The sequence below is a fragment of the Malaclemys terrapin genome, chromosome 2 (genome assembly GCF_027887155.1).
Source record: "Malaclemys terrapin pileata isolate rMalTer1 chromosome 2, rMalTer1.hap1, whole genome shotgun sequence".
Classification (NCBI taxonomy): Eukaryota; Metazoa; Chordata; order Testudines; family Emydidae; genus Malaclemys; species Malaclemys terrapin.
In genome coordinates this window covers 106,359,985-106,374,799 of record NC_071506.1, presented here as the reverse complement: position 1 = coordinate 106,374,799, position 14,815 = coordinate 106,359,985, and the positions used below count along the sequence as shown (strand labels likewise).

At 40.3% G+C, this 14,815-nt stretch overlaps 1 long non-coding RNA gene across 4 annotated transcripts in view; it reads left to right on the top strand.

Annotated features, from left to right (window-relative positions):
- The window catches only part of LOC128832548 (uncharacterized), a 419,194-nt gene that overhangs the window by 163,312 nt on the left and 241,067 nt on the right, over positions 1-14,815 (top strand). The window contains exon 2 of one of the 4 annotated variants that reach the window (XR_008444002.1): positions 9,827-9,854. The exons of the other annotated variants lie outside the window; for them this stretch is intronic. This is a non-coding gene — a long non-coding RNA (uncharacterized LOC128832548). The remainder of the gene's footprint in view (positions 1-9,826; positions 9,855-14,815) is intronic. 4 annotated transcript variants of the gene reach the window in all.

Sequence of the window (14,815 nt, the reverse complement as noted above, 5' to 3'; positions counted from 1 at the left end):
ATCATTCCTGTCAAAAGAAAAGTGTGAGGATGAGAGACAGTTGTCAACGGCTTTGGGACTGTGCAGGGGTTGTAAGACTTTTCTTCTTCTTTATTCTACTGCTAACTGTTTCGTTCTGAAAAATATTTAATGGGAATTTTCACAAAAAATTTGTCCCGTTTTAGATGAAAAATTTGGAAATTCCAAATGTAAGTATGGACATTGAAAAGTTTTGTGAATATTTTCAACCAGCTCTTCTTGTGTGCAACAGTCAGAGCAGCAGGGACTTCTGCTCTGGGTGATGAAGCAGAAATAGAATTTTTTCTTTCATTTGCAAAGCATCAGAACACTACCATACTTAAGAACGAAATATACACCAATCTGATCAGTTTCATTCCTGCTTCCAATACATGGGGCAGACTTGAACATAAGAATCTTGCAAACTTCACTTTGCCCCTACTGCCACAGTAGTGTAGGTCCCTGGTTGCCAGAGAGGCTAGGTCTTCACTAACCCCTCTCCGCCTCCACCCCCAAAAGTGTTTTTTACTGTGGGATAAATAATGTGTGTTAGCTATGCTGCTTTAAAAACATAGTGGAGACAAGGGACTTTAGTTTTATTATGAGGTAAACTAGGCAAGGTTAACCACAGGCAGGGGCTATAGTATTGATCTTGCCTAACTATCTCGCGGTAAAGGCTACATGTGCCTGGTCTACATTTAGGATTTTACAGTGAAATAACTATTTGGTATTTGTTATCTTGAGATTAGTGTGTGTCCCCCCTTGTGCGCCCCCCCACCCCTCCCCAAAAAACAACAACACCTTTTGTGTCAGTGAAGACAAAGCCAGAGAATTAACTGCTTGCCACTGGAGAGAGTAAAATTTTCATGCTATGCATTCAGCTGGCGGAAACTTGGAATTTTCATTCCGTGGGAAATACATTTTAATATTTCCTTTTCCCCAAATTGGAATGAAAAGTTGAAATTTCCTGCATAACAAAAATTCTGAAAAAAATAATTTTGGAAATATTGAGATGACCTTTTCAAAACATTTCATTTTGATAAGGTTGAAATGCTTCATTTTGACTTACATATCATAATTTATAGCACATATGTTGAAACATTTTGACAATGATATATAATAAATGATAGTCAAACTGAAGCACTTTGATTTTTTGTGTAAAAAAAAGAAATTGACAAAATCTATAATTTTTCTTAAAACATTTTGATTGAGTCAAATCAGCATTTTCTGACAGAAAACCGTTCTGCTGCAAGATATCTGACCAGCTCTATTTTGTATAATGTAGTGTTTTTGGTAGTGGAAGTGTCCCACCACTAAACAAAGATTCTTCCTTCCCTCGTACTTAGCCAGGCCCAATGTCAACCTCTCCTTCCTATAAGCAGGGAGTCTACACTGCAGTTTATAGCCATCAATGTTCTCTATCTCTAGTGTGTGTTCAAAAGCAGTTTTAACCCCCCCTCGGCCCCCATCTCCTCTTTCACTTCTAGATGTCGCAAACTTACTTCTGTATAAGCAAGCATCCTAAATTACAATCCCATGTTTGATGCCTCAAAGTGCCTAATGAAATTTAGGTCAAAGACAGGACTTCGTATAGAAATTGGAAATTTTGGGAAAAAAATAGTTTAAAGCCTGAACTCAGTGTACGATTGTAACTCCCTATATGATAACAGGCCCTTAAGAAGTCCTATAAATTCAGAGGTTGGATTTTTAAAAAAAAAGTCTCCATGTCATTTCAAATGATTGTCTCTCACCATTTCAGTGCCACAGCATGGCTTTCGTTTCAGTAAAAAGGACTAATAGATTACTATATTAAGGATTCTTAACTTGTTTCACTGAGCAAAGCAATGAGAATTAGAATGTGATCTCTTAACACAATTGTGCAGAAGATGGCTCTATACATGGAAGTGGTGTTAAATGTCAGAATAAAAGCCGATGGTTTTTACTTTGTTTTTATCACCCATCAGCAGCTATTCAAATGCAGTCTATGTAATTATACCCAAAGGAGAGATGTCCCAATTTGTCATGAAGGTAGTTTTAGCAATATATGTGGATGCTAATGGCACATAAGGGAAGAGAGAGTACAGTGTTTCATTAAGGTTCGTTTGATCAGCTTTAAGTAATGACTTTCATAATTCACCAGCATTTTATCATGAGCTGGGATGTTTTGTCGTGTCCTTACATCGTCATTCCTTATATCAACACCCGAGGTGATGAAGTAGAAGGAGTTGCTGATTTGCAAATGTCTTGTGTATTTAAAAGACTCTTCCTAGAGTTTCCATTTCAGTGTCTGTGGTTTTTTTTCTTTCTTGCTGCAAGCCAAAGCAGGAGCACTAAAAGTATCTGAATGAAAAGTGGTTGTTCAATATTCATAGTTAGTAATTTGGAGTTGATGAGATGTTATTAAAGAAAAATATTGCTAGATGTCCTATGGTAACAAATTAGCAAAATATGATAAAAATGAATAGTCCCCACTAGTTCCCGTTTTGAGAACTGGGTTTTCTGGTGCCTCAATAATTGTAGATTCCAGTTCTCTGGTGTTCTTGTTGGATTTGATTTTACATACTCAAGTTGCTTCCATGCCAAAGGTTCATTTCCCTTACTCCCTTTAAGCACATACTACAGGTGCTTAAAGAGTGAGCCCATGTTTGACAGGTGAAGGTTTAGCAAGTTATGGGTAAAATAATAAAGAAGCCTTTGTCTAGATTTTTATCTTGGGCCAACAGATGGCGAGAAATGAAGGCTAATGCTTGGGTGGTCTTTGTCAGACACTGCAGTGAGCTTGTGTTCACATTTAGGGGAAAGGACAACAACCTGAGGGGAGAGAAGAAATCCTAAGAGTTTAACTAAATGCCTAATCACTCAGTCTGGCTATGTGAGAGGCCCACCAGTGTTTGAGAAGTCCCACAAGGAACTTTTTTGGTATTGTTTATCTTAGAAGCAGAGAACAGTAATGAAATCTGGAATACCTTATTCAATGTGTAGAAATCCTATGATGCATTAGTAAAGGCTTGATGGAAATCAACCCTCAGCACTCTTTACGCTGCCATATGTTTATTTGTTTTTAACAATCCAGGTGTATAGTGGGATGCTGAGATACAGCATTCCAGTGATATGGAACAGTTTCTAAAAAATGCATTAAATGAGCTGTGACTGAAGTGATTTCATAGCTCATTTTTAGATAAGCGCTCATTAATGGAAGGACGGGTGGTGTGCGTGGGGGGCGGGGAGGTTTGCTTGAAGTTGGGTTAAGATGGGGTTATCTGCTTTTGCTTCAAGCTTGGCAGAGTTGGCAGAAAAGCTTACTAAACCCTGTGAACCCTTACAAGCCTAGCCCTGAAAATATGCACAAGTCCTTGAAAGATCTGACTCCTTCCAACTCCTTAACACGTGTTACCCCAGTCCTTTCCAACACAAGCTGGGAGGCTACTAAATATCTAGCGTAATGCCTCCTCCCTATTGCTCTCCCTTCACTTTCATTTGAACCATTCCATGTGTTGCTTTGTGCTGCATGAAAATAGGAATAAGGTTTTCTCTTGTTTTTTAACCAAATGTAAGTTTGCTTTAAAATCACCCTATCCTAGCCTACCACAAACCTCATAATAATTGGGCCAAATCTGGCACTTTTTACTCCAGGCAAAAATTCTATTAAAGTCTTTGGGAATTTTGCTAAAGGATTTAGTGAAGACTGCAGAATTTGGATGAGTTTCAGTCCTTCAGGTCTAACAAAGTGACGTGAGAAGAGGACTAAAATAATTGCCCTTTTTTTTTTCATATCTGGGCCAAGAGTTCCCTGCTACTTCTACCCTTCTGCTGTCTCATGTTTTATGACAAAGCCTAAAAGAAGAGGTGCATTTCTTCTCCTCTCCTTCTTTAAGACTAGCCTGGGCAGCTTCAGACAGGGCTATATAACAACAAGCTGAACCAACATCCTTTCAAAGGGAAAAGTTAAGATAGCTGGGCTATCAGGTAGAACTGATTATGTGCAAGTGATATGATGAAAGTACCAGACAGGCTGATTCTCTGTCTTTACAATGTGAATAAAATACTTCAGGAATAATAATATAATAAAAAAGTGGCTTGGAAAAAATGTGGTGGTTAATGTGGATGGATTAGCCAATATCAATGTATTTGTATAATGTTGTTGATGTGACTTCACTGATGCATGCAAAATAGTGTGTTGCTTTAAATAAACTGATCTGCCAGTGCTGAGAGATGTTCATTGTGGGGGTGGCATTGATGTCTCAGCATGGACTTGGATTTGGGCAGGTAAGATTCTCTTGTAAATAAGCACTGTGTTCCCCGGAAAAGTAGTGTCCAAGAGAAAATCTTGTGTCCATAGAGCTCCGGGATGTTAATAGTAGAAATATAATTCCTTTACTGTTTGAAGGAAGAGATCTGAAAAGAAACATATTGCTTCTAAGAAGAGTGAGATATTGATGAATGCCAATTTAGCGCACACCTTCCTAACTATGAGGATGTAATATGCTTTAGGCAGGGCAGTAATTTTGTATTCAAAAGAAATGCATTTTACTTTTCTATCCCTGATACAAGGAAGTGAGGCCATCATTTAGAAAGAGATAGGGAAGCTCTGCCTTAGTGGATGGACAGTCATTTCAGGCCTATGTATCACGTTATGGGAAAGTTTAGTGATTGCAAGAAAGGCTACGGAAGTGCTTTATTCTTTTAACTACTGCTTTTTCTTGCTTGCTAATCTGTAGTATCCAGACATCTTTGTTACAAAAACTTCTTAAATTATGGTGGGGAGCTGCAATGCTGGCTTCTGCTATACTTTTCTTCCATATGGGACGAAGTACAGGATTCAGCATCTGTGTGGGAAGCTTATCTTAAACCAGGCTTGACTAAGGTTCTGTCTACACTTTGAGCTAGGGGTGTGATTCCCAGCTCTAGGTCACATTACCCCACTAGCTTTCATTGAGCTAGTGCTCTACAAATACAGTGTAGCCTGAGTGATGGGAGGGGCTAGCCGCTCTGAGTGCATGCCTATCAGAGACACCAGGTATGTACTGGGGGCTACCCCCTCCTGCCGCTCATGCTGTTGTGGCTACATTTGATTTTTAGCGCACTAGCTCTGATTGCTAGCATAGGATGTCTCCTCAAGCGGGGAATCACTCCCAGCTTGATGTGTAGACATACCCTGAGATGTGAAAATCTGCTATGCTTGTCCGACAGTTTGGATTTATGCTGCTTGGTTGGGGGGGAGGGGAGGGAACCCTACTTGCAGCTTAACTGAAGTTTCTGCTATGAAGGGATTATCAAATTCATATACACTGCCATTTACTGTATTCTAGCCTGAGTCTTGCTTCAGAAGAGTTGAAGTGTGTAGACTGAATGATATGGTGTGTACATCTTTGTACTGTAGTAGCAGTGCACTACTAAACACTTCTTGTATTGGATGTGACAACTAGCATTTTTCGATATCTGTTTGACCACAGAGTTTCCCACATTACTAGTGGCTTTGTGATTTACTACTTTTCAATTTGTTTAATTGCTTGCAGTCTACTTGGTGAATAATACTATGTGGGAAACTGAGAACCACAAAGCTTTTTCCAGTAAGAATTTTGCTTCTAAATTTTAGTTGCAAAACATAGATCCAAATGTAGCTTATCTTAAAGTTTCATGGACAAATTTTCAAAAGCTGTCTCTAAAATCATTCTTCTCAAGTTCATTAAATACAAAATGGGTATTTAATATCTACCTATGTAATTTACATTTGGAAATACAGTTTGTGTGTACAAACAAATTGAGTGGAAAAAATGGACATACAAAAAATTGTGCCATCAAGTTGCGGTCCCTTTGAAAAATGTGACACTAGGTAACAGATTTTTTTATGTTAAGTGATTACTATATTTTATTTAGATTAAAGTGAGAACAACACACCGTCACTTGAATATTCCAAAGCAATGTATCCGAAAAGAAATAGATTCCAAATCTTTCAAGTTCATTAGAAGGAAATCACAAATCTGAGTCAATTTATTTGTGTAGGCGTTCCTGAGATACACACAAATATGATGGGCATAGAGTTTAACAATCAGGTGTGATTAATAATGATATAGGTGGATCTCCCGTGTAGGTCTTATATCGGTGTCCAAGTTTATGGCTTCTTAAAAATGATTTAGACCAAATCATTAGACGCTAATCAGTTTCAGTAGCGACAGTAGTGACTAAATTAAGGAAAACATCCATTCATCAATGTGGGGAACTGTACCTTTAAGAGGTTCATGTTATGTAACTAAGGCAGTTAGAACTGTGACACTGTATGAAGCAGATCTTTGTCAAGCACCTTGTCTCTGAGTGATTATTGAACATCACAATCCATGTGTTTTAATGTTTTACTTTTTCCTTGGTACCATATAGAAGGCAATGTTTTATACATAGATGATGAAAAAAGATTTTCATGGTAAATTATATGATTATTCTGCTTCTGCTGAATACAGTCTAGACTAAGTGACAGACCTTTACTTGGGAAAACAAGGAAGTCTGGATGGAAGATTTTTTTTTAAACATTTAAAGCTTAAGTCAGAATAGTGAGAGTTCTTTTCATCAAAAGGAGTTCTTATATGCCAAACTGGAGTGGAGAATTTAGACTGTCAGATAGAAATACCTCCGAAGAGAAAGTGGTACCACACACAACCACTGTGACAATACAAGGCTTACATTTACTAACTGATTTTGTGATGGGGGGAGGAGGGTAGAAGATGAAGACTGAATCCAAGAATAAAACCCGGTCAAAAGGCCACATCAGTCCAGCTTGGCAGGCTGGCATAGTGGCTTCTGTAATTATGCTGGTGCCTTGTATATATGTGTCTTTTCCACTGAGTTTAAAAAGGGCTGTCCTCTAACTATCGGGTCTTCCACCAGACAAACCACTTTTGTACTCATTGTTTTTTTTCCTGTGGAGTCCTTGATGAGTCTTTGCTCTGTGCTTGTGTTTGCTGACTCCACCAATGCTCTTGGCACTGCTGTCTTGTCTCTGTCTGCTCAGTGAGATCACAGCAGACTTCTGAGGACACACACTATCTGGAACAACTCACGCAGTAACCACACTTCTGTATGGCTAGATTAGCATTCATGCCTACTGATTAAGTTTTTCAGCTTTAGTTCATAATGGTTCCTTGACTGAAATTACCAGAGCTTATACTGAGAGCGTAGTTGATTTTAGGTAGAAACTGGTTTGAATGGTGTATTGTTCTTTGCATCACCTCTGACCACAACTGAATCTCCTCTCCTCTCCACTCCCAAACATCTCCTCTATAGCTTTAATTTGATAACATTCAAAAGAAAGAAAGAAATCTGGAATAACAGTGTGCCAATACAGGCAAGGCAATTAAAAAAGGATGAATAAACTATGGACAACTCAAAATGAGGATTTAAGTTTAGTATTAAAATTCTACAAAATAAATTTTAGGTCTAGTTCTCTTTTTCTCTCTGACTAATATGAATGTACAGGTTTAATTTCCCAACTTACAGTAGAGTGACCAGATGTCCCCATAAAATCGGGACTGTCCCGATATTAAAACCTTTGTCCCGTGTCCTGATCAATGTACGATCGGGACACCATTTGTCCCGATATTCAGGTAAGGAGGCGAGCAGGAGGGAGGTGCTGACCCAGTGGATGCTCCAGGGCTGGAGTACCCACGGGGAAAAATTGCAGTCAAGCTCCCCCCTCCTTGTCTCCTTCCCCCACCATGTGCCGCGTCCCTGCTCCTCCCCTCCCAGCGCTTCCTGCCGCCTAACAGCTGTTTAGGAGCACTTAGCGCTTTCCAGGAGGGAGCGGGGAGGAGCGGGGATGCAGCGCGCTCTGGGGAGGTGGTGGTGGAGAAGAAGCAGGGCAGGGGTGGGGACTTGGGGGAAGGGGGTGGAGTGGGGGCGGGGCGAGGGCGGAGCAGGGTCGGAAAGAGGCGGTGGGTGGACGAGCACCCACCCAGCAGAGGAGAAGCTGGTGCCATAGGGGTGAGAGGCGGGCAGGGGGGGTGAAGAGGTGAGTGGCGGGCGGGTGAGCAAGCGCGTGGGGAGGGGAGTGGTGGGTGCGGGACTGAGGAGGGACGCAGCAAGCCAGCAGCAGCCGGGGGATGAGGAAGGGCACGGTGGGGGGGGGGGCGAGCGGGGAGGGGGTGGGACCTGGGGCAGAGTGGGGGCAGAGCCTGGGAGGAGCGGGGGTGGATTGTGGGTGGGACTGATCGTACCCCAATGTGTCCCGATATTTTAGTTTGGTGATCTGGTCACCCTAATTTACAGAGAAAATTATAAGTTCCTCCACCAATATTTTAAACTCAGTAACAAAGGCAACATCCTCTTTGATTTGTAATGGATAATTTGGTTGCATATCCTGCAGTTGTTTCCTGCGTGGAATGTTCATTGATGACAGCAGGAGTTCCATGCATGGAATGGGTGCAGAATATGCAGAGGAGAGTTGCACTGTAGATTGGAGAGTTTTACCCTAATAGAAAAATTGGCTGGCTAGAAAATTGGATGCCAGCAAATATTTCTTTATATCTTGCGTACAGCCTCTCCAATGTTTTTGTTAATAGAAGTTTGTCTTTTAATCTTTAAAAGGTAGGGAACCTTTTAAACTATACATCATCTAGAAAACCAACAAGCCAACAGATTTTTTCCCCCATTTTTATGTGAGTTGGGACTCTGTGTTTTTGTGAAACAGCGATCTTTTGGAATGTAATCTGTGCCAGGATTTGTTTGTGGTTTAATCTAGTCATTTCATCCCACTGTACTTTTTCCCCCGCCCCTCATCCTGTTCTCTGTTTTGTTTCATACATATGCTATTTTTCCTCTTTTCTGAGCCCAAAATTAACCAGCAAACAAAAAACCCCATGTTTAATTTCTGGTTTCCAGATTTGCTCTACGTTTGGATGCAAACCTAATGTGTTGGACCTGTGGTTTAGCTTCTGCTATTCAACTCTGCTTTATGACATTGATATTTACAGTGCAAATTCTATAACAATTAACATTCCTTCAGGCTGAGAATAGCACTAATAGAAAGCCTGTCTGTGAGCGGGAATGGGGGTGGGAAGGCTTAACATGGGATTGAACATCTTAAAAAGGAAGAAAAATGAGTAGAAATAAGAGAACAATAAATATAAGCCTTCAGAAGGAATTAGAACATGAACAGTGAATTTTTGCCATCAGATCTGTACTTTAGGTACAAGTAAATTCCAACTATTTTAACCTCAATTTTTGGACATTTGGATTTGTCTCTCAAATCGAAAATTTATATAGATATCTAGTTAGATTACCTGAAACCCTGACTGTTCAAAAGTTTCAGTTATTCCTAGGGATAGTTGAAGCAATATGGGGTTTAGTTGTACTTTTAGTTTTTGCTGGTTGTTTTTCTCCTTATCTTCTGACTCAGCAAAACTCTGCTTCTCCTACACAGTTACTTCAGGCCTCCAGTCATCGATAAAAAACCCCATCATAGGTGGAGCTGCTCCATAGCTCTTTCTGCAGGACAAGTGTGGTGCTGCAGGCATTCCCTTTCTTTGTCCATTGTTATGGCCACCTAGTAGGAGCAGCACGCTCTGTGCCGTAAACTCTGTGTCAGTCTAATACTCCTGAGGGCCAAAAAATTAAAGAAGAATGTAATGTGTGTTAAAAATGAAAATAAAGCAAAAAGCGAAAATTGGAGCATTTTGGTTAGAATGAGGACAAAGTGTAGTGAGAAAAATATTTATAGCTATTGCTAAGTGGTGTGAGCATGATGGGAGAAGATTAAAAGCAAAGAAGAAAAGTTTTTGGTATTTGAAAAATGATCAGTACACCTGTTCTACCTATGGTAACTTTATATTTTTCTTTTTAGAGTGTAAAGAAGAAGCTCATTTTAAAATGTAAGTTGTCATATTTTTGTCTTGTGTGTTCATGTGCAAATATTTTTACATTTTGCACAGATTCATATTTTCTTGTCTTGTTATGTGTAATGATAATGAGAAATGAGAAAACAGCTTCATAGGTGATAAAGGACATTACAAATGTCATGCTGTGAGTTAACTGTAAACTAAATTGTGTTCAAATCATCAGCCTTGGGGATTGTTCCCCTGCTGTGTTTTATCCTTACTTCTTCCTTTATCTGTTTTCTGATAGGCTTTGCAGTCTAGTCCCTGCCAAGAAAACATACAGCATTGGAAGAAAAACAGGAGTTGATTTATTGTTTATTTAACAAGTTTAAAAAAAAAAGATGGTTTCAAAATGGATAGTTGGTGTCATTCTATATACTCTGACTTCTAAGCTCCTTTTTAAAATATTACAAAAATCCTCCTTCATAAATATTAGTATGCTTAGTGAAATACCATAAATTGGTATTGTTGAAATTAATTGATGTGATCTAGTGTGACTTCCTGTGTAGCCCAGGGCATAGAACTTACCCAAAATAATTCCTATTTGAGCTAAGGCATACCTTTGAAAAATAAATCCATTCTTGATTTTAAAATTGCCCATGATTAATGCTATGTTTTAGTCACGGGTATTTTTAGTAAAAGTCATGGACAGGTCATGGGGAGTAAACAAAAATTCATGGCCCATGACCTGTCCATGACTTGTACTATATACCCCTAATTAAAATTTGGGCCGGGGTACTCTGGAGGGAGGGGCAGGGGCGCCACAGGTGCTGGAGGGGGCAGTGGTAGCATGCGGCCCGCGACCCAGGCTGGGGGGAGGGTAGGGGGTGGTGGCGGCATGTGGCCTGGAACCCCCGCTGGTTGGGCTGGCAGTCTCCCTACCCCTGCATGTCCCTGCAACTCCTAGGGGGAGGGAAGGCCAGCGCTCCCCTCGCTGCCCCCACCATGAGCTCCGGCTCCGCAACTCACATTGGCTGGGAACTGCAGCCAGTGGGATCTGTGGGGCGTGGCGCCTGCGAGCATGGGCGGTGTGCGAAGACTCCTGGCCCCTAGGAACTGCAGGGACATGCCAGCCGCTTCCAGGGAGCCCCCCGAGATACGTGCCACTCCGCACTCCAACCCCTGCCGCATCTCTGAGCCCCCTCCCACACTCAAACTGCCCCAGTAGCGGCTGGTGCTGCTGGCCCAGGGGCTGCCTGGCAGTCCCTGAACCAACTGCACCGGCCACTGCAGAAGTCACGGAGGTCACAGAAAGTCCCGGAATCCGAGACCTCCGTAACAGACACGCAGCCTTACCCATGATGGATTCTTGTTGATGTTCTCTGTCAAATTGGCTTCAGTGGAGCATTATAGGCAACAATGAATTTGGCCCACTCTTCTCAATCAGACTGTGTCTTCTTAAGATGGAGCTATTTTAATGATTCAAACATAATTGCATTTAGAAAAGAGTATATTTGAACACAGGCATGGTCATGTTTAAATTGACCAATTATTTAGCCTAATTCTGAGAAGCTACTGCTAATGTTTTTTTTTTCTATTCAAGACCATACCTAAAGCCAACAGAGTTTTGTAAAGAAATATTTCACATTTGAATGTTGGTACTAATGTGTCAACGTTTAGACATGCTCCCTATCCCTCTCCTCCCACCCCATGGATCGTTTAAGCAAAAAATTGGACTAGGTGGTAGCTATTGCCATTTAGAAAACAATGTGAAGCCACTACTGGAGTGTGAGAAACTGATGCCATGGATTTGCCTCATTTTTAAAGTGGTTTCCTTTCTTGGTGCATATAACTGATACTCATGTAACCTTACTTGAGGAGAAAAGATGCAGAAATATAAATAGAATGGGATTTGTTTTTTCATAATTTATTTAGTCTCCTTTATGACATTTTGTATTTAAAATGCATTTTAAAAAATAAACATGTACATTAGAAACAAAGCTGCTCTTTGACTAGCTTGAAGCAAATTTTTCTCCTACCTGCCTTAACCACAGAGTCACAGTTTAACTAGTAGGCAAAGTCAAAGAAGTGGTAATTTTGAGGCAAGTTTTCTAGTTAGATATGCAGTGGTGGATCTTGGAGTGCAGGGACACCCATGCTTGTTGTAATATTGAATTTCTCTTTGTTGATAGTGGTTCCTATATCATTTACCTTCTCCATGGCTACTGGACACTGAAAATATAAGATGTATCTAAAAAGAGTTATGAAGGAAGATCTGCATAGTTATCATTCACTGGCAGAGAGGGGGTTGTGTAAACAAAACTGGATGCAGCTTTTAATTTGGGAGGAATAAGATTTCAATTTCAATTCTAAGACCCCTATTTGAAATATTTTATGCCCTGAAACATATGAACTTTTCACATAAAGAGGTACAAAAAAGGTTTGGTAATGCAAATCTGTTTGGTAAATTAAATGAAATATGTATTCCATGCAAATTGTTTTACAGTTAATTTTCTGAGAGTGGGGTGTGTTGGGACTGTGGTAAAAGAAACGGAAAGAATTGGTATATATCAAGAAAAGGATAAAGAAAAAAGAAAATAGGTTAACTTTTTTCATTTTGAATTAATTCTACTGCTGAACTAATTAATGCAAAGTTTCTGTGTCTTAACGGGTCGGCTGTGTAAATCAGGGCTCTAACCAGCAATTAAGTGGCAGATAACCCAAGATATGCATTGTGTGTATCAGCATAATAGGTCAATTTTAAAATAATGAACTCTTCAGGAATAATTTCTTCAACATATTGGGCATACCACAGAGATTGTTTTTAACATTAAAAAAGACTGAAAATATCTCATGTGGCAGCCAAGGAAAAGCAAAAACTCGCCTGGACAAATGGAATTTAATAAATTAGGCCCTCGAACTAAGATGGGCTCCATGCCTGTGCAAGGGTTCATCTATGTGGAGATTACTATAGGACTGGAGCCTTATTCCTCACATGACTAGTTGCTGAACTGCACTTGAAAGCCTTTGATGGATGGACTAACTAGCACATCTGGACTCCTGCCTCTGTTTCCTAAATGCCTGTGATCCACAGAAGAAATAAATGACTTAATTTGTCCGCAGGGCCAGATTAGGGTATAGGTCCTAGGCACTACTGGCCCATATTAGAGCCCCAGCTTCTGGAATTGTGATTACATCTGATTATTGTTCCATTAAAACCCACCCAAAAAACCCAAGTGAGTTTGTAACTCTACGGTTGAGAAGAAAATATTTAAAATGTGACCCAAGCTATGGGTGGCTGTCTGTATGACAGAATCATGGAAATGTAGGGTTAGAGAGGACCTCAAGAGTTCATCAAGTCCAGCCCCGTGTGCTAAGGCAGGGCCAAGTAAACCTAGACCATCCCTGGCAGGTGTTTATCCAACCTGTTCTTAATCTCCATTGATGGGGATTCTACAATCTCCCTGGGAAGCATATGCCAAAATTAACTATCCTTATAGTTAGAAAGCTTTTCCTGATATCTAACCTAAATCTCCCTTGCAGCAGGCAAGGAGGCCTTTTATTTCTTGGCCTATCTTCAGTGGACAGGGAGAACAATTGATCAGAGTCATCTATGTAATAGCCCTTAACATATTGGAAGACTGTTATCAGGTCCCTCTCAGTCTACTTTTTTCAAGACTATAAACATGGCCATTTTTTTTAACCATTCCAAGTAGATCAAATTTTCTAAACCTTTTATCATTTTTGTTGCTCACCTCTGGACTCTCTTCAATTTGTCCTCATCTTTCTTAGTGTGTGGACTCAGTACTCCAGCTGAGGCCTCACCATTGCCAAGTAGAGTGGACTAATTACCTCACATGTTTCAGATATGACACTTCTGTTAATGCACAAGAAAATATTATCCTTTTTCTCAGTTGCCTCATGTTGTTAGCTCTCATTCAATTCATGATCCTCTATAACATCCAGTTTCAGAGTAACAGCCGTGTTAGTCTGTATCCGCAAAAAGAAGAACAGGAGTACTTGTGGCACCTTAGAGACTAACAAATTTATTACTCTCACAGATCTTGGGAGACAGACCTGTCCTCGCTTACAGACAACCCCCCAACCTAAAGCAAATACTCACCAGCAACCACACATCACTGAACAAAACCACTAACCCAGGAACCTATCCTTGTAACAAACCCCGATGCCAACTCTGTCCACATATCTATTCAAGTGACATCATCATAGGACCTAATCACATCAGCCATACCATCAGGGGCTCGTTCACCTGCACATCTACCAATGTGATATATGCCATCATGTGCCAGCAATGCCCCTCTGCCATGTACATTGGCCAAACCGGACAGTCTCTACGCAAAAGAATTAATGGACACAAATCTGACATCAGGAATCAAAATACTCAAAAACCAGTGGGAGAACACTTTAACCTGTCTGGTCATTCAGTGACAGACCTGCGGGTGGCTATATTACAACAGAAAAACTTCAAAAACAGACTCCAAAGAGAGACTGCAGAGCTAGAATTGATATGCAAACTAGACACAATCAACTCCGGTTTGAATAAGGACTGGGAATGGCTGAGCCATTACAAACGTTGACTCTATCTCCCCTTGTAAGTACTCTCACACTTCTTATCACACTGTCTGTACTCGGCTAGCTTGATTATCACTTCAAAAGTTTTTTTTTCTCTTAATTAATTGGCCTCTCAGAGTTGGTAAGACAACTCCCACCTGTTTATGCTCTCTGTATGTGTGTATATATATCTCCTCATTATATGTTCCATTCTATATGCATCCGAAGAAGTGGGCTGTAGTCCACGTAAGCTTATGCTCTAATAAATTTGTTAGTCTCTAAGGTGCCACAAGTACTCCTGTTCTTCTTATAACATCCAGATCTTTTTCAGCAGTACTACTGCCTAGCCAATTATTCCCTCTTCTGTATCTTCCTAAGTGAAGTAACGTATATACTCATTCATAAGCCGAATATTTTTGGTAAAAAAGTGACGCATCAAAGAT